Here is a 20,528-nt window from a genome sequence, read left to right as displayed (position 1 = left end):
TTAAACTCAGTCCCTTACTGATTCTTTCTGTTGGTCTTCATCCACACCTCCATGGTGTTCCAAGATTTCAAACTTTCTCTTTGGACTTGGGAATTTCCATTCACCTCAGACCTGTCCCCCTCCTCATCTGTGTCCGTTTATAGCACAGTACAAAATCCAGGTACCAGAGGAGCCTATCTCAATAATATAGCTTAGTCCTCCCTGAGTACTGGGAGCAGTGCTCACTGGTCAGTACCACTTTTGATGATACCATTGTGTGATCCTGACACCTTCCAGCACTCTGCTGATATCACTCAGTCTTTCTCCATGTGATATCCTTCACTGTGTGGGTCTAATTGCTGCCTCTGTCAGTGTCTCTCGCTCTTGCAGTTACTCCAGACCCTGAGCCAACAACATTCTCCACTCCAGAGGGAAGCAACTGCACAGGCCATGGATGGAGACTGGGATTTTCCAGATCTCTGTGGGACTCAGTGTCATTCTCCATGGGTAACCTTCATTGCATTAGTCTAGTTTCCCATTCTGTCTATTTCCCTGTCTCCTGTAGGTATTACTGTAGTCCCTGACTCAGCAGAATTCCCAATTCCTGTCTCGTCCATCACCACATTGAAGACAGTTGGTCAGCCAGAGAGAGATGGAGAGTGAGATCTGAACCCTTCAGTAAATCCTGCAGCCGGTAAGATCACTCACAGTAAACAGCACAGGGAGGGGTTCATGGGCTTTAATTTAGTCCCTGAGGGCATGATGTAGGAACAATGCTGGGCAAGGAACATGAGAAAAATCTCAGGCTTCATTATCACCATCTTGTCTGTAAATTCATCTGTTCCACAGAACCCTCCCTATGTCTGCCAGTTTCTCCACTATTTGTTTCATCGATACCACCTTCCCCTATCTCAATCAGCCCATATAATCCTGCTTATCCATGTAAGCTCCTCACATCAGTTAAACTCTCCAAGTTTCTGCCTTTGCCTTTAATCCCAGGTTCTGTCACATCTCTCCTTAACTGAAGGAAATTAACTCTTCAGTTCCTTAAGCCATCCCTGTCAGTGTAGTCCTTTCCAGACCTGAAAAACCTCCCTGTCTTTGTGACTTTTTTGAACTCCTGCTACCTTCATGATCTCTGTAACCTTCCCCGTCACAACAACAAAAAAGCTCTCTACCTTAGTAACCTCCTCCAGCTGTTAGACTCCTCCTTGTCTCTGGGCACAAAGCAGAGTGACCCTGCTTCTCTCATAAATTAGTTTCTGCAATTCTAATGATGACTATGGACTCTTCCTGTCTCTAAAACGCACACAGTCTCTGTAAACTCTGCTGGTCCATATTGATGTAATTTCTTTCAGCAACTACAAAGCTTCATACCTTTAATCTCCTCCAGGCGCGACCACACAGTTTATTTCTATAACTTCCATGAGTGATACAGTCATAGAGATGTACAGCACGGAAACAGACCCTTCGGTCCAACCCGTGCATGCCAACCAGATATCCCAGCCCAATCTAATCTCACCTGCCAACACCCGGCCCATATTCTTCCAAAACCTTCTTATTCATATGCCCATCCAAATGCCTCTTAAATGTTGAAATTGTACCAGCCTCCACCACATCCTCTGGCAGCTCATCCATACACGTACCACCCTCTGCGTGAAAAAGTTGCCTCTTAGGTCTCTTTTATATCTTTCCCCTCTCACCCTAAACCTATGCCTTCGAGTTCTTGTCTCCCTGTCCCCAGGGAAAAGACTTTGTCTATTTATCCTATCCTATCCATGCTCCTCATAATTTTGTAAACCTCTGTAAGGTCACCCCTCAGCCTCCGAAGCTACAGAGAAAACCATCCCAGCCTGTTCAGCCTCTCCCTGTAGCTCAAATCCTCCAACCCTGGCAACATACTTGCAAATCTTTTCTGAATCCTTTCAAGTTTCACAACAATTCTTCCGATAGGAAGGAGACCGGAATTGCATAAAATATTCCAACAGTGGCCTAACCAATGTTCTGTATGGCCGCAACATGACATCCCAGCTCCTGTACTGAATACTCTGACCAATAAAGGAAAGCTTACCAAATGCCGCCTTCACTATCCTATCTATCTGTGACTCTACTTTCAAGGAGCTATGAACCTGCACTCCAAGGTCTCTTTGTTCAGCAACACTCCCTAGGACCTTACCATTCAGTGTATAAGTCCTGCTAAATCTTACTTTCCCAAAATGCAGCACATCGCATTTATCTGAATTAAACTCCATCTGCCAGTTAGCCCATTGTCCCATCTGGTCCAGATCCTGTTGTAACCTTCTTCACTGTCCACTACACCTCCAATCTGTAAACTTACTAACTGCACCTCTTATGCTGGCATCCAAATCATTTATGTAAATAGCAAAAGTAGAGGACCCAGCACCGATCCTTGTGGCACTGCTCTGGTCAAAGGCCTCCAGTCTGAAAAACAACCCTCCATCACCACCCTCTGTCTTCTACCTTTGAGCCAGTTCTGTATCCAAATGGCTAGTTCTCCCTGTATTACATGAGTTCTAAACTTGCTAATCAGTCTCCCATGGGGAACCTGGTCGAATGCCCCACTGAAGTCCATACAGATCACATCTACCACTCTGCCCTCCGCAATATTATTTGTTACTTCTTGAAAAAACTCAATGAAATTTATGAGACATGTTTTCCCATGCGCAAAGCCATGTCAACTATTCCTAATCAGTCCTTGCCTTTCCAAATACATGTGCATCCTATCCCTCAGGATTCCCTCCAACAACTTGCCCACCACTGACTTCCGGCTCACTGGCCTAGAGTTCCCTGGCTTGTCTTTACCACACATCTTAAACAGTGGCACCACGTTTGCCAACCTCCAGTCTTCTGACACCTCACCTGTGACTATCGATGACACAAATTTCTCAGCACTAGGCCCAGCAATCACTTCTCTAGCTTCCCACAGAGTTCTCGGGAACACCTGGTCAGGTCCTAGGGATTTATCCACCTTTAACCGTTTGAAGGCATCCAGCACGTCCTCCTCTGTTATGTGGACATTTTGCAAAATGTCACCATCGATTTCCCTACAGTCTATATCTTCCATATCCTTTTTCCAAAGTAAATTCTGGTGCAAAATATTCATTTAATATCTCCCCCATTTTCTGAGGCTCCACACATCTTTCTGGGGCCCTATTCTTTCCCGAGTTAACCTTTTTTCCTTAATATATTTGTGAAAACCCTTTGCATTCTCCTTAATTCAATTTGTCAGAGCTATCTCATGTCCGTGCTTGCCCTCCTGATTTCCCTCTTACGTATACTCCTACTTCCTTTATACTCTTCTGATACTCGATCTATCCTGTCTATACCTGACATATGCTTCCTTCTTTTTCTGAACCAAACGCTCAATTCTTTAGTCATCCAGAATTCCCTATAAATACCAGCCTTCCCTTTCACCCTGACAGGAATATTCTTTCTCTGGACTCTTGTATCTCATTTCTGAAGGCTTCCAATTTTCCATCCGTCCCTTTACCTGCAAACATCTGCCCCCAGTCAGCTTTCAAAAGTTCTTGCCTAATACCGTCAAAATTGGCCTTTCTCCAATTTAGAACATCAACTTTTAGATCTGGTCTATCCTTTTCCATCACTATTTTAAAACAACTAGAATTATGATTGCCGGCCCCAAAGTGCTCCCCCACTGACACCTCACTCACCTGTCCTGCCGTATTTCCCAAGAGTAGGTCAAGTTTTGCACCTTCTCTAGTAGGTGAATCTGAATCAGAAAATTGTCTTGTACACACTTAAGAAGTTCCTCTCCATCTAAACCTTGAACACTATGGCAGTCCCAGTCTATATTTGGAAAGTTAAAATCCCCTACAATAACTACCCTAATTTTCTTACAGATAGCTGAGATCGCCTTAAAAGTTTGTTTCTCAATTTCCCTCTGACTATTGGGGGGTCTGTAAATCAATCCTAATAAGGTGATCATCCCTTTTTTATTTCTCAGTTCCACCCAAATAACTTCCCTGGATGTTTTTCTGGGAATATCCTCCCTCAGAACAGCTGTAATGCTATCCCCTATCAAAAAGGCCTCTCTCCCTCCACTCTTGCCTCCCTTTCTATCCTTCCTGTAGCATTTGTATCCAGGAATATTAAGCTGCCAGTCCTGCCCATCCCTGCGTCATGTTTCTTCAATTGCTATGAGATCCCAGTCCCATGTTCCTAACCATGCCCTGAGCTCGTCTGCCTTCCCTGTTCGGCCCCTCGCATTGAAATAAATGCAGTTTAATTTATTAGTCCTACCTTGTCCCTGCCTGCCCTGACTGTTTGGCTCACTTCTGTTCTCAGCTGTACCTGTGTCAGATAGAGCTCCCAAAATCCTCTCTGTGATTGTTCCCACGTCCCATCCCTGCATTCCTCCAATTCCCTATAATGTCCTTCCATTCCTAAAACCTTCCCTGTATCTGTCACCTGTCCCAGCTTCCACAACCCTCCCCATCTCTGTAAGACACCTCCACCACCCCCGTCCCAGTTACTACAGCCCGCTGTATCACGAAATGCCAGTAGTCACTATCATATGAGAGTAAGGTGAGAAAGCAGGAACACTGTACTGGATTAGATATCAGTCCTGATCATATTGAATGGTGGGACCGACTCTGGATCAAATGGTCAATTCCTGCTCTTCTTTCCTGTGGTTCTGTATAAACTTACTATTCCTATAACCTCCTTCAGTCCCCACAGTCCTCCCGATCTCCATAAACTCCTTCAGTCCCCACGACTCTTCCTATCCATGTAAACTGAATCATTCCCCACAAACCTCCCTAACTCCATAACCTCCAAAAGGCCCCACGACCCTCCCTATCTCCATAATCTCATCCTGACCCAACAACCCTCCCATTCAGAGTAACCTCCTTCAATTCCCATGATCCTCCTGATCTGTGCAACCTCCTTCAGGCCCAACAGCCCTCCCGATCTCTTTGTCCCCTTTCAGGCCCCACAGCCCTCCCTATCTCCATGATGTTCTTCAATCACCACTGCACTCTCGATGTCCATAATCTCATTCAGTCCCCATATCACTCCCTATTTCCATAATGTCCCTTCAGTCCCCATGACCCTCCTTATTTCCAAAACATCTATTACCTGTTGAACCTGTAAGCTCCCTTTTTCAGATTGTTAAACACGAACTCCCATAACCCTTTCTGCTGCCAGTCTGAAACCAAACAGTGTTAGCCTGATAGTAGGTCGGGAGCTAAAATATGCTTGAAAGGATATGTCAGTGAACAATAACTGGACCCTTAGAAACACATTTAATAAAAAGAGAATGTTGCTTTGAGCCTGTAGGGTTGTATTTTTATTGGTGTGAGTATAAATGGCAGATTAGATACGGGTGTAGGGGTAGTTGTACCGAGGATACGACTTATTTGAATTTTCAGAAACCTTTACACAGGTTTCAATAAGGGCTAAGGAGTAACTTGGTAGAGAATAGGGCCCCTTAACTATCGGGGGGTGAGTGAGATGTTAGACAAAATAGTCTTGTCAGAATTTACTGTGGAGAAAGAAATGGAAGCTAAGGAACTTGGCGAAATAAATAGCGATGTCTTGTAAAGAATCCACAACAGAGAAGAAAAAGTGCTGGAATCTTAAAACAAATAAAGGTTAATTAATCCTCTGAAGCTCATTAGGTCTATCCTTGAATATTCATGGGAAGCTAGGGAAGAGATTGCGGTGTCCCTGACAGAGATATTTATATTATCAACAGACACAATGAGTTACCGGAAGAGTGGAGAGTGGCTAATGCTATTCCATCACTTTAGATCTGCAGGGAAAAGCCAGGAAATCACAGCCCAGTGAGCCAGTGATGGGGAATTGTTGGAGGAGATTCTGAGAGAAAGGAGCGACATATATTTGGAAATGCAAGGGCTGATTCGAGATATTCAGCATTGCTTTGTGAGTGGAAAACCGTGTTTCACAAACTGGGTTGACTCTTCGAGGAGGTGGCCAAGAGATAGATGAAGGCAGAACAGTCAGCGTTGTCGACATGGACTTCAGCAAAGAATTTGACAAGTTTCCAAGGGATGTAGAACATCTAGTCAAGAGGAAGAAGGCGAAGCAGTGCTCTAGAGAGTTACATGGGCCAGCACGGTGGCTCAGTGGTTAGCACTGCTGCCTCACAGCACCAAGGACGCGATTACAATTTCAGCCCCAGGCGACTGTCTGTGTGGAGTTTGCACATTCTCTCCATGTCTGCATGGGTTTCCGACAGGTGCTCCGGTTTCCACCCACAGCTCAAAGTTTAGCAGGTTAGGTGAAACAACCATGCATTGTTCAAGAAAGGGAATAGAGATAATCATGGGAATCACAGACCTGTCAGTCTTCTGTCTGTGATGTGCAGATTATTGAAGACTCTGAGAGACAGGATTTATGATTCCTTGGAAAACCATAGTTTGATTAGAGAAAGTCATCATGGCTTTGTAAGGGACAGGTCATGCCCCACAAATCTTATTGAATCCTTTGAGAATGTGACAAAATGCATTTATGACTCATTGAGAAAGTACAGAGCATGGGATACATGGAAAGCTGTCTGTCTGGATACAGAATTCCTGACCCATAGAAGACAGAGGGTTATGACAGATGGAAAGCATTCAGCGTGGAGCTCGGTGACCAGTGGTTTTCTGCAGGGGGAGTTTATAGGACCTCTGCTTTTGGTGATTTTATGAATGACTTGGATGTGTGAGTGGAAGAGTGGGTTAGTAAGTTTGCCAATGAGACGAAGGTTGGTGGAATGGTGAATAGTGTGGATGTCTGCTGGAGGTTGCAATGGGATATTGACAGGATGTAGAGCTGGGCTGAGAAGTGGTAGATAAAGTCAAATCTGGAAAAGTGTGAAGTGATGCATTTTGGAAGGTGAGACTTGAATGCAGAATACAGGGATAAAGGCAGAATACTGGATAGTGTGGAACAACAGATGAATCTTGGATTTCATGACCAGAGATCCCCTCCAATTTGCCACCAAGCTGATAGTGTTGTTAAGAAAGAATATGTTGTATTAGCTTTCATTAGATGGGGAATTGAGTTTTAAATCCATGAGGTTATGCTGCAGCTCTATACAGCCCTGCTTAGATCCCATTTAGAATATTGTATTCAGTTTTGATCACCTCATTACAGGAAGGACGTGGAAGCTTGAGAGAGGGTAAAGAGGAGATTTACCAGGATGCTGCATTAATTAGATAAATGTGAAGTGTTCCATTGTGGTGAAACAAAGCAGGGTGGGACTTGTACAGTTAATGTTCGGGCCTTGGGTGGTGTTGTCAGTCAGTGACCCAGGGATGCAGGTACACAGTTGTTTGAATGTGGTGTCACAAGGAGACAGGCCGGTGAAGCAGGCGTTTGGGATGGTTACCTTCTTTGGGCAGAGCATTGAGAGTAGGTGTTGGGACGTCATGTTGTGGCTGTACATAAATGCATTGTTGACCAGTAGGAAGTACTCATCTGGTTCACTTGCGTCCTTTAGAGAAGAACATCTGACATTCTAACCTGGTCTGGCCTGCACGGGACACCAGACCCACAGCAATATGGCTGACTCCGTGCTATACTCTGGGTAATGAGCAGTGGGGCAAAGAATGTTGGTCCAGGCAGTGACATCCTCATCCCATGAATGAATAAATAAAAATACATATGTCCCTACCGACCTCTGCAAACCCCTCCCGCTGCATCAATCTGTACTGGCTTTGTAACACCGTTCAGACACTGACCACTCTCTGTAACACTCTCACCACCTCCAGCACCATCAGCTCTCCCGGTTCCTTTTGTGACATAAAACCTTGACATTTATTCCCTCTTCCATCAGACCTCCTCCTGCGAGCAGACCCTTTGCAATCCCTTTAAAACTTGCTACTTAAACATCCTCTTACATCAGGATTTTAAGTACATTTTGGTGATCCTCTAAGTCCGATAATCTAATATGATCCTTTTCACTTGAGTGAGAGACCGATGGGGATTTCTTGCTAAGGATTTGTCTGTTTCAATGGAATGTCCTTTTGTTGAGTGTTTTACACTGTTCCTTCAAATGTTCTCCACTGCTCATTTACAGGCACATATTTCAGTCTGTTTAGCCTATTTACCTTGGTCAGTTCTCCTCTCAAACTCATGTCATTGGTTATTTTTGTTTCTAGTTGCAGCTTGTCCTTTCTGTGATTCACTTTAAAACTTTTATATTTCTTTCAACTGCACTTTATCACAATTTCCCAGAGGATCTCTCCAGGTGACATTACTCATTCACGAAGTTTCATCACACAACAGTCGCTCTGAGATAGCTATGTCCCTAACCAGTTGCATCATTTGTTATTCAAAGAAACAGTGAAAACTAATTCTCTGAACTCCTCTTCCAATATCACTGTTGTCAGTGTGACTGTCCCAGATTATGGGAATATTGAAGTTTACCAATATTATCACAATGTGTTTGTTAAAAAAAATCCAATGAGTTCCTGTTTAATGCAGTGATGAGGAAGGGAATGCTGTTTGGTGGCTAAAACTATTCTGCTGCTTGTGTCCTTGGCAAGTCGTAGCCAGAATTTAAATTCATACTGACTCTACTTCATGATCTGAGGCCAAATGCTTTCTCTGTAATGTCTTTCTTACCCATTATTGTTAGCGTTGCCCACTTGGCCTGAGTGTCTGCAAGGTTGTGATACATTGAATATTTATGTTCACCTTTTGTTCACCCTGTAACCATATCTCTCTGGTGTCTAAATCTCTTTTATCTCGGTGTCACAAATCCATCTGCCTTATTGATAAGACTTCGTCCAATCAAAAAAGAAATAATTTACTCTTTCCCACAATTTCCTGTCACAAACCTATTCACTGATATACAGTTTTTTTAAATCGCTGTCCCTTCCTGTTCCTTCCTGCTTGTCTTCAGTCACATTCCCATGTTGTTCCGATGCTTCACCCTTTCTCTTCGGATTTGGAAAACTCCTTTCTCCTGGATCCTATCCCAGCATCCTCTCTGTCAGTTTAAAGCCCTGTCCATAAACCTACTGACATGATTGGCCAGGTCACTGGTCACTGGGTCCACCACGATACCTGTGGGACCATTCTATTGGATTTTTTTTTATAAATCAGTTATGGGATGTGGGTGTCTCTGGCTGACCAGCCTTTATTGCGTATCCCTATCTGCCCATGAGCTGAATAGCTTGCTCGGCCATTTCAGAGAGTAATTGAGAGGCAAACACTTTGCTGTGGGGATGTCGTGCAGACCACGTGAGGATGATCCGATCTCGTTGTCGAAAGGACAAGTGGGCGGCACGGTGGCCCAGTGATTAGCGCTCCTACCTCACAGCACCATCTTCGATTCCAGCCCTGGGCGACGGTGCGGAGTTTGCGCATTCTCCCCGTGTCTGCGTGAATGGCCTCTGGATGCTCCGGTTTCCTCCCCCAGTCCAAAGCTGTGCAGGTCAGGCGAATTGGCCATGCTAAATTGCCCATAATGTTAGGTGCATTAGGTCGAGAGAGAAGGGTCTGAGTGGGTTACTCTTTGAAGTGATGGCGTGGACTGGTTGGGTCGAAAGGCCTGTTTGCACACTGTACAAAATCTAATCTAAGGGATTGTAATTTTTGTACATCAGCAATGGTTTCATATTTGTTTATGGATTGTTAATTGCTATTTTTAAAATTATTGATTTTACATTCCACCATATCTTATGATCACCACATTGAAGATGGTTGGTCAGCCAGAGAGACAAAGGGCAGGGAGATCTGGAGCCTTCAATAAATCCTGCAGTGAGGTAAGATCACTCACAGTGCACAGAGCAGAGAGCAATGGGAGGGCTGCAAATATTGGCTAACAATATATGATATAGATACAGTGCTGGACGGGGAGCACAGTATAGACAAACCCCATGCTCAATCACCACATCTACTTTAACTTATGTTGCACTGAGACAGCATCGGGAGTTCAGAGTTATCAATCCTGTCCTGTGCTGTCTTAGTGAGCATCAGGACAACCGAGGGGAGTGTAGGCCTCCGACGAGAGGTTGGGAATGCTGCCTCGGATCTTTCTGCTCTGTCTTCTCCCTCCAACACTGTACTAAGACTCACTACTCTGCAACACTGTACCTATGGCATGGTTTGTGTACCAGTGTCTACAGTCATTTTTCACTCCGATAATAGTCCCTGTCCCTGTAACCTCCTCCCTTCCTGATAGACCCTCCACATATTTGAAACGTAGTGCCTTCCAGACTACCATCTCCATCATGCCTTATTTTGGTACACTAATCCTCTTTAACTGGATACAGAGTGATAGAGCACGGAAACAGAACCTGTGGTCCAACTCCTCAATGCTGCCCATGTTACCTAAACTGAACGAGTCTCTTTTGCCTGCATTTGGCCCTTATCTCTTCAAACCTTCTCCTCTGAATGTACCTCCCAAATGTCTGTTCCATGCTGTAATTGTTCTTGTTTCTCCCATGTACCTGAGGCAGCCTGTTCCATCTATGCACCATCCTCTGTGGGTAATGTTCCCCCTCAGCTCCCACTTTAAATGCTTGCTCTCTCACCTCCTGTTTATACCCTCGAGTTTTGGACTCACCTACCCTTGGTTATTCACCATTCTTAGGGTCACCCCTTGGCCTCCTCTGCCCAAGGGAAATATTTAGGGCAATGTTACAAATATCTCCAACGTATGTAGCAAAGTGCTGGCCATTGACGGCAAATGTGCCAAATGTCGCTTTCCTCACCCTGTCCACCTGGTATGCCACTTCCGAGGAACAATGTAACTTGCACCCCCTGGTCTCTCTCTCTCTGTTCAACAACCCTGGCCAGAGCCCTTCCATTAACTGTGTTAGTCCTCCCTGGTTTGTCTTAACAAAATACAACATCTGAATTAATTCGGAGAGCACTTTGTGTCCAGTGCCCACAACTGTCATTGTTTTAACATAGTTATGGAGGAAGATCAGCAGGTCCACAGATTGAATAGGAAAACTGGAACAGGGCCAGGTTTGGGATCATTCTGCAGGATCTGGCCAGCGTCAATGCTGTGAATTTAAAATTGCACAATGCCCAGTTATAATCCAACTCGCTTTGGAAGCGCTGGTGATCACTGTAACAGATGAAAGGCTTCAACTAAATTTGTTTGATATTATATTCCATGACCCTGCCATCCTGTTGCTATAAATTCTGTGCCTGAGCATTGTGCTTCACAACCACCTGATGAAGGAGCAGTGCTCTGAAAGCTAGTGCTTCCAAATAAACCGGTTGGACTGGAATCAAGTGTCGGGTGATTTTTAACTTTGTACACCCCAGTCCAACACCGGCATCTCCATATTATGATTCCAATTGATTGGATGAATCTGTTTGAAGGAAAAGGAACAACTGGCAAATGGGAGGCTTTTCAAAGTGTGTTCTCAAGAATCCAGGAACAGTCTGCCCCATTGGGATAAAGGGAAAAGCTGGCAGGGTTAGGGATCCTTGGCTGGTGAGGGATAATAAGGCTTTGGTCTTGAAATGAAGACTGCATGGGTTTAAGCTTTCAGCATCGACATAAACTCTTCTATTCTTAAAGACACGATGAATCTGTGGAGACCCTACAATCCTCTCCGTCCCTATAACACCCCCAATCTGCAGAAGTCATTCCAATGCCTGTGTCTCTTCCCATCCAGTTCCAACAAGACCCACTATCTGTGTGATATCTTTTCATTGCCAGCATCCACCCTGCCAATGTAAGCTCCTACAGTATCTCCATCCATCTACTCTTTTCCATAATCTTCTCCAGCTCGTATATGTGTAAACATCACCCTCCCCTACAACCCTTCCCACTCTGACCAAACTGGAGGAGGTTACTAATGCTCCCTCATCTGTGAAACTGTCTCCAAACAAAATTGCTGTCTTTATCACTTAGAAAATCTGTCTGATTCCACACCCTCTTTATCTAAATAACCTTCAGAACCTAAGCCTTCCTGTAAATATAAACATCTTCAGTCACGACTACCCTAGATACGTCTATTTGTTTTTCCAATCTGTACAACCCACTTTATCTCTGCACTCAGCTCCATTCATCTGAAACATTCCTGTCTGTGTAAAACACCCCATCCTATCAACATCCTTCTCCCTGTAAACTGCTCCATTCCTCCCAACCACCCCATCTCCATGAACTCCTGTAGGCCCGACAACTCTCCGCATTTCTGTAACCTCCTGTAGCTCTGTGTTGCTCCCTCCCTGTGAAAACACCTCCAGCCCCCACACCCCTCCCAGTCTGGTCATCTGCTCCAGATCAGACCATTGCTGTCTCTGTTACCTTATTCAACCTTAGCAACGTCTCCTATTTGTCACTTCATTCAGATCACATCCTCTCCCACTTCCCGAAACCTCTTGCTGCCACCATAAACCTTGCTATTTAGAACATGGAATAGCACATTCCAGTACAAGCCCTTCAGCCCTCAATATTGCGCTGACCTTTTATCCTATTCTGAAGCCGAAACGAACCAATGACCTTACATTTTACTGTCATTGATGTGCCTATCCAAGAGTTGCTTAGATGTCTGTAATGTGTCTTAATCTACTACCACGATGGCAGTCCATTCCACGCACCCAACACACTCTGTGTAAATAACAAACCAGTCCCGTCCATGCCGACAGGATATCCCAATCCAATCTAGTCCTACCTGCCAGCACCTGGCCCGTACTCCTCTGATATCTCAGCTAAACTTTCCCCAATTACCTTAAACTTCTGTCCCCTTGTGATAGCCATTTCGCCATGGGACGTAGTCTCTGGTTATCCACTCTATCTATGCCTCTCATTCCCTTGTACACCTCTATCATGTCACCATTCTTCCTCCTTCTCTCTGATCAGAAAAGCCCCAGCTTCCATAACGTACCTTCTATGGGCATGCCCTCCAGTCCAGGCAGCATCCTGCTAAATCTCCTGTGCACTGTCTTTAAAGCTTCCACATCCTTCCTATAATGAAGCAAACAGAACTGTTCACAATATTCCAAGTGTGGTCAAACTGGGGTTCTGCAGAGCTGCAGCAAAACCTCGCATCTCTTAAACTCAATTCCCCTGCTAATTAAAGCCAATACACCATATGCCTTCTTAACACCCTGTCAACTTGGGTGGTAACCTGAGGGACACAGGATCCCTTTGTTCCTGCACGCTGCTAAGAATTCTGCCTTTAACCACATAAAGGTTTTCTGCAGAATCCTCCAATCTCAAACTATCCCTACCTTTGTAAGTTCCTCCAGTCCCTACAACACTCATAAACTGTGAAACCTCCTCATGTCCCTATGTTCCTAATGTCTGCAAAATCCTGCCATCATGATGTCCCTCCATATCTCTGTAACCCCCACCATCCTCCAGTGCCCTTCTGGGGAACATTGCAGAGGAAGGAGGAGTTGGAGAGACGAGGCCATGTTACGATGAAGGGCTGCAGAACCTGGAGGATGGTACAAATGTAGGAAGGGACTTGGGATCTGCAGGAGGTTACGGGATTCATAGAACCTGCAGGATGTGACCGAGGATGGCTTGTGGAACCAGGAGGACATTATGATTTGAACCACAGGTAATTTTTGATTGGACCATTCAGCCGATTTTACAGTCATAGAGATGTACAGCGAGGAAACAGACCCTTCAGTCAAACCCGTCCATGCCGACAGGATATTCCAACCCAATATAGTCCCACCTGCCAGCACACGGCCCAATACCCTCTAAACCCTTCCTATTCATACACCCATCCAGATGCCTTTTAATTGTTGCAGTTGTACTAGCCTCCACCACTTCCTTAGGCAGCTCATTCCACACATGTCCTATCCTCTGAGTGAAAATGTTGCCCCTTAGTTCTCTTTTATATCTTTCTCCTCTCACCCTAAACCTCGCCCTACAATTCTGGACTCGCACACCCTAGGGGAAACACTGTCTATTTACCCTATACATGCCCCTCTTGATTTTATAAACCCCTATAAGGTCACCCCTCAGCCTCCGACTCTCCAGGGAAAACAAACATCGCCTGTTCAACTCTCCCTATAACTCAACCCTGGCAACATGCTTGTAAATCTTTTATGAACCCTTTCAATTTTCACAACATCCTTCTGATAGGAAGTAGAACAGAGTTGCATGCAGTATTCCAAAAGTGGCCTAACCACTGTCCTGTACAGCCGCAACATGACCCCCCAACTCCTGTACTCAATACTCTGACCAGTAAAGGAATGCATACCAAGCACCTTCTTCGCTATCCTGACTATATGTGACTCTACTGTCAAGGAACTCTGCATTTCATTTGAAAAATTGCACAGAGAGATAGAGTGGCCCGAGGTCTTCTGAGTAATGCCTGTTCAGTCTCAGCTGGTAGGCGGGGCCAGTGAAGTGTTTGCAGCGCTGTCTGATGAATGGTCGAGAGATAATGCACATGTCAAACAGGCTATTTTAAGTGCTTATGGATTGCTTATGACAGGGAGCCACTACAATTCCCTTTACTGTACCATCGCTAACTGACAAAGCTCCTTCAGATCTATATCCTCCGAATTGTTGAAACATGCTATCACCATGGCAACCCCCATTATTTCCAAACATTGTTGAGTCTCTAAAACCATTCCTATCAGGTTAATCTCCTCCACTGCATACAACACTCCTAGTCTGTGTAATCTCTTCAAATACTTCAGTTCCTATATACCTATGTATTGGTGTGACTGCTTTGTGGCCATTGTATTCTCATTTTTGTCTGCAAAAGGCTCTGCTCACTATAACACATCCTATGCTCATAAGTAAATCTGGTCTCTCACCAGCCTCTCTACGACTTTCTCCTCCAGTCTCTACAAGTTTCCCTTTCCCTGTTGTATCTTGCAGCATGCACACCACTCACTCTCTCTGACATACCTTCCAGTGCATAAAATCATCTCTCCTTTTAACTTTATCCAGTCGACAACTTCCTCCCTATCCGTACAACATTCTCCAGTCCATACCATCCTCTCTATCACTGTGATATTCTCATGTAATTATTCAGCCCTACACACATCCCTATCTCTGAAGTCTAATCAAAGACGCTTTATCTCTCTATTTCCTCCAAACAATAAAATGTTTACTCCTGCGAACATTCTGCAGGATCTGTAACGACGTTTAACCCTGCAACGTTGTCGCTCCCCCAAACATCTCTCCCACTGTGTGCCCTCTACCCATCCCTCCAAGGCCCTCTCTCGGTGACACGTGCCATACATTTGCAACAAGGCAGATGGAATGACAGCATGAACTGAAGAGAACAGGTATAATCGAACTGTTATTGTGGAGGGGTGGCTGCAGAATGACCATGGCTGGAAAGTGATTATTGAGGTGTTGTAGGGATTTAGGCATGATCAGCAAAAAACCAAACAAGGTCCCGTTTTGTTGTGAAGAAAGGATGCAGTCAGTGCATTAGTGAGACAGCCAATTTAATCTGGGAATCAAAATCTAGAGTCAATTTGAATGGACAGCTTCCAAATAGCAAGGGGGGGCGGGGTCTGGAAGATCAAATCACAATCCATGCTCGTTGGTAAGTTGGATACAATATTTTCTAGGTGTCAATAGACAGAGGCATGTGGAGTGGTCAATTTCTGATTGGACGTCTGTGGCCAATGGTGTTTCACAAGGATCTGTGCTGCGATGTCTGTGTGTAATTTATATTTGATTCAGATGAAAAGGTAAGCATTTGATTAGTATTTTGCAGACGACATTTGGAAAGGCATGCAATGGTCAGGGATAGTTAGGGGAATTGTGGATAGTGAGGAAGAGTGTTAAAGGTTGCAGCAGTATGTAGATCAGCTGGGATGCTGTGCAGAAAAATCGCAAACCGAATTTCATCGGGACAAGTGTGAAGTGATACATTCATGAAGTCAAATGGAAGAGAGAAGTGTATTAATTGACTAATTGGAAACATTGATAAACAGATGACCTTGGATGCAAATCTGTAGCTCCCTGAAAATAACAACACAGTCGGATGTGATGGTAAAGGAGGAGTATGGTATGCTTCCCTTCATTGGTCACAGTATTGAGTACAGACGGTTGCATGTCATGTTGTGACTGCATGAAACTTCATTCGGCCATGTTTGGAAGGTTGTGTGTCGTTCTCGTCGCCACGCTACAGGAAGGACGTGGAGGCTTTGGGGAGTTTACAAGAGAGGGTTGGCAGAATGTTGCTTGGATGAGAATGTGCTTACTGTAAGGAGGTCGGACACAGTTAGATTGTTTTGCAAGAATATCGGAGACTGAGGGGTGACATGGTACAGGTATATAGCATTAGGAGAGGCGTGAATCGTGTGGATAGTTGGGATCCTTCTTCCAATGTAGAAATATCAAATACTAGGGCGCCTCGGTTTAAGGTGAGACTGAGAAGTTTTAAGTGAGATGAATGAGGCCAGTTTTCTTTACCGAGAGGGTGGAAGCTGCTCAGGAGGTGGGAGAGGTGGCAATGAGAGCAAAGTTTTGAAGTGGCATTTAGACAGAAACATGAACAGGCAGAGAATAGAGGGATATCGCCCATGTGCAGGCAGATGGGATTAGTTTAGAATAGCATTATTGTCAGCACAGCCATGGTGGGCCGAAGGGCCTATTACTGTGCTGTACTGTTCTAGTTTCTAACTTAATGGCATCTACCCTGTCAAAGTCCCTCAGAATCCTGGATGGTTCATTCAATTTCTCTCCCATTCTTCAAAACCCCATAGGTTCAAGGTCAATCTACCCCACCTCTTCTCATTGGAAAATCCCACCATCTCCTGGATCAGCCGACTGAACCTTCCCTGGCCTGCCTCCCATACAAGAATATCTTTCCTTGGGGCACGCATACTGTTCATTATAATCTAGGTATAGTCTGAATTGTACCTTGCATCGTTTTAGCAAGACCTCCCTATTTTTAGACTCCATTCCCTTTGCCTTCTTGATTACCTTGATCCTGTAAGCTACCTTTGTTAGATTGATACACAAGGATTCCCAAAATCTGAAGTCGAGAACGTGCTGGAATATGTTTTAAAGGATATGACAATAAATGATAACTGGATGTTTAGAAACAATGGGATATGTATGATTTTATAAAAGGGGAACTTTTAAAATCTGTTGGATTCTATATTTTGGTGTGACCATAAATGGCAGAATAGATAAGGGGGGAGACTAGTTACAGTAGAGGAATATTTGAAATTTCAGAAGCATTTTGACAAGTTTCAACAAGGGCTTAAACTTAGCTTAGGAGTGAATAGGGTCCCTGAAAGGTCAATGAGGCTGTCTGTGTGGAATCACTGTTGATGGGTGAGATACTGTTCAAATATTTTGCGTTAGGATTTACTGTGGAGAAAGATATGGAAGCTCGGGAACTAGGGAAAATACATAGTGATGTCTTGAAATGAATGCACACTGGAGAACAGGAGGTGCTGGATGTCTTAAAATGCAAAAAGTTAGATAAAACCTTGGGACATGATCAGGTGTATCCCAGCGCCTTGTGAGAAGCGAGGGAGGAAATTATAGGTCCCCTTCCAGAGATATTTGTATCATCGACAGCTACTACAGACCAGTGAGAGTGATGGCAGGGATGGTAAGTTGTTGGAGGAGATTCTGAGAGAAACGATCATCATGCATTTGATTTCCACCCAAAGTGTATTCCTCCAGCCCCTGTGATCCTCAGGGATTCCCTTGATCCAGCTGGCTATAACTGACATGTGCCCCTTTTCCTTGACCAGACTCTCAATGGACAGCCAGTGTTTCCTAATGCTGTCAGCATTGAGCTGCACACAAACAAGAACATGCTGGTGGTGATCGCTCAGTTTAACTCCCTTTCTCGTTGCCAGACTTCCCTTTTCCTGCAAATAGACTCCCCAGTCACATTTTGAAAGTTCCTGTCTAATACTGTCAAGATTGGTCTTGCCCCATTTCATAACTTGAACTTGTGGACCAGACCTGTCCTTTTCCATCACTATTTTCAAGCTAATAGAATTGTGGTCATTTTGACAAAATGAGTTCCCACTCACACCTCAGTCGCTTTCCCGACCTTGTTTCCCAAGGGGCGGTCAGGTTTTTCCCCTTTCTCTTTTCAGGCCATTTACATATTGATTGGGAGATCCTGGAACACAATTACTAAATTCCTCCCTTGCAAACACTGAACACTGGCAATCCCAGTCTAGGTTTGGAAAATTTAAAAACCCCATTTATAACAGCCCTTTTATTATGAATGATATTTGAGATCTCCTGATATCTTTGTTCCTCAGTCTGCCACAGATTATTCGGGGTCAGTAGGACAATCATATCAAAGTGATGACTTATTCTTATTTCTCAGTTCCACGAACATAACTTCAGTGGGCAATCCCACAGGAATATCCTCTGTAAGTCTTGCTGTAATGATTCATGCAATCAAAACCCACCATTACGCGTCCTCTCTTACCTCCCCTTCCTGCAGTCCCTCTATCTTGAAACAATGAGCTGCCAGTCCTGCCCCTCCCTCAGCTGTGTTTCTGTAATAACTATAATCTCCCAGACCCATGTTCCAATCCATGACCTGAGTTCATCTTCCTTAGCTATCAGGCCCCTTGAATTGAAATAAATGCAGTTTAATCATCAGTTTTCTCCCCATTTCCTGCTATATTCTTGCCTACCTTGTCTGCTGAAATTGCTCTCTTTAACTTGTGCACCAGCCTCAATCTTCTGTCTGGCCTTACGACTGTTTAAGGTCCAACACATTGCCAGACTAGTTTATATCCTCTCAAGCAGCTCTAACAATTCACCCCATCAGGATATGGATCCCCCTCCTGCTCCCAGTTCAGGTGTCTTCCCCATCCTGTCTGCCTGTTCCGACACCTTCAGACATCCAATGAATTGCCCACTAAGGTCCCTGTGTTCCTCAGTACTCCAAGTGGACCTACCATTCATGATGTATATCCTTCGCTTATGAGACTTCCCACAGTGCATTACCTCACTGTGATCAGAAGTAAACTCAATCTGCCATTACTCTACACAGTTTATCATCTGATGGACATGAGACTGCAGTCTGAGACCACCACCCCCTCACCTTTCATATCATCTGCAAACCTATTAATGATTCTTTCTGCTTTCACATCCAAGTTATTAATGTACATAATAACCGGCAATGGTTCCTGTACAGATCCCTGTGATACAACCACTGGTGAAATAATTTCAGACACGAAGAAGTCTATCCACTAATTGTGGATCCAATTTACCAACTTGCCTTGGATCCCAGTTTGTCCAGAATTCCATGAGGGACCTTGTCAAAGGCCTTATTCAAGTCCATGTAAACCACACCATCTGCACTGCCCTCATCAATATTTTAAAACACCATTTAAAGAAAACTTAACTGAATTCCTCAGACAGTATCTCCCTAAACCAAATCCGTGATGACGCTGCCGAGGTGATTCCTGCCTTTGGAAGTGTCGATGCATCCTCAGAATTGTTCCCAATATCTCCCCCCCCCTCCACCCCCACCCCGGTGTCAGACTATCTGCTCTGTAATTACCTGGCCTATCCCTGCTGCCCTTCTTGAAGAAAGGAACCTCATTCGCTATCCTCTTGTCATTCGGCACTTCACCTGTGGCCAGCAAAGTATTAAATATCTCCACCAGGGCCCCAGCAATCTCCTCCCTTACCTCCCATAGCAGCCTGGGATACATTTCATTGGGCACTAGGGTTTTCTCCACCTTTATGCCTGTGAAAACATTTAATACCTCCTCCTTATTCATCTTTTCATGTTCTAGCACCTCACTGTCCCAACTGAAAGCCCCGGCGACAATGCCTTTCTTCTGTGTGAATACAGATGGGAAGTATTCATTGAAGACCTCACCTCCTTCCTCTGGCTCCATGCACAGACTGTCCCTTTGGTTTCTAACCAGCTTCGCTGTTTACCTGGGAGTCCTCTTCCTCTAATTATACTCATTAAATACCTTGTGGCCTCTCCATAACAGTATCTGCCAAGGTTATTTCGTGCCCATTATTTGCCCGTCATTTTAATGATCCCCGTGTACTATCTGTACGTTGGTCGGTCTTTGCCTGTTTTCATCGCATTGTACTCCCTTTATCAAGCTCAGGATATCGCTTGACCAGTATTCACTGGAGTTACTGCCTTTGTCATTCACTCTTCGCAGAACACACTGGCCCTGAATTCTCCCTGTATCACTTTGACATACTTCCTCTTTCTGAATATGAACCCATCAGCAAATAGTTCCTCCTCGGTCTGTGTTTGCCAGATCCTGTCTTGTGATAATGATAATGCCCAGTGACAGTGATATTCTAATGATGAGGGGGTTTCCACAAATTTGGCCTCTTCACTTCTGCCCTATCTTTATATTTTTTCCAAAATGACTTTGAAAGCTAGTGTTATGACTACTATCACCAAAACACTATTAAAAAACTTTGTCTGTCATCTTGTCCAGTACCTACAGTCCACTCTGTCTGTAACATCCGGCCCTTACTGACCTCCTCATCTGTGTACCTCCGTCCAGCCTCTCCAGCACATGATGTGACTGTAACCTTCTCCAATCCCAACAGCACTCCTCTATCCTGACCTACAGCACCTTCATTACCTCTAACCTTCCACCATCCATTTCCCCTCACTGTCTGTACA

Source organism: Hemiscyllium ocellatum, chromosome 29 (assembly GCF_020745735.1).
Source record: "Hemiscyllium ocellatum isolate sHemOce1 chromosome 29, sHemOce1.pat.X.cur, whole genome shotgun sequence".
NCBI classification, from domain to species: Eukaryota; Metazoa; Chordata; class Chondrichthyes; order Orectolobiformes; family Hemiscylliidae; genus Hemiscyllium; species Hemiscyllium ocellatum.
The sequence above is the reverse complement of the archived record's forward strand: the minus strand, read 5'-3'. Positions refer to the sequence as shown.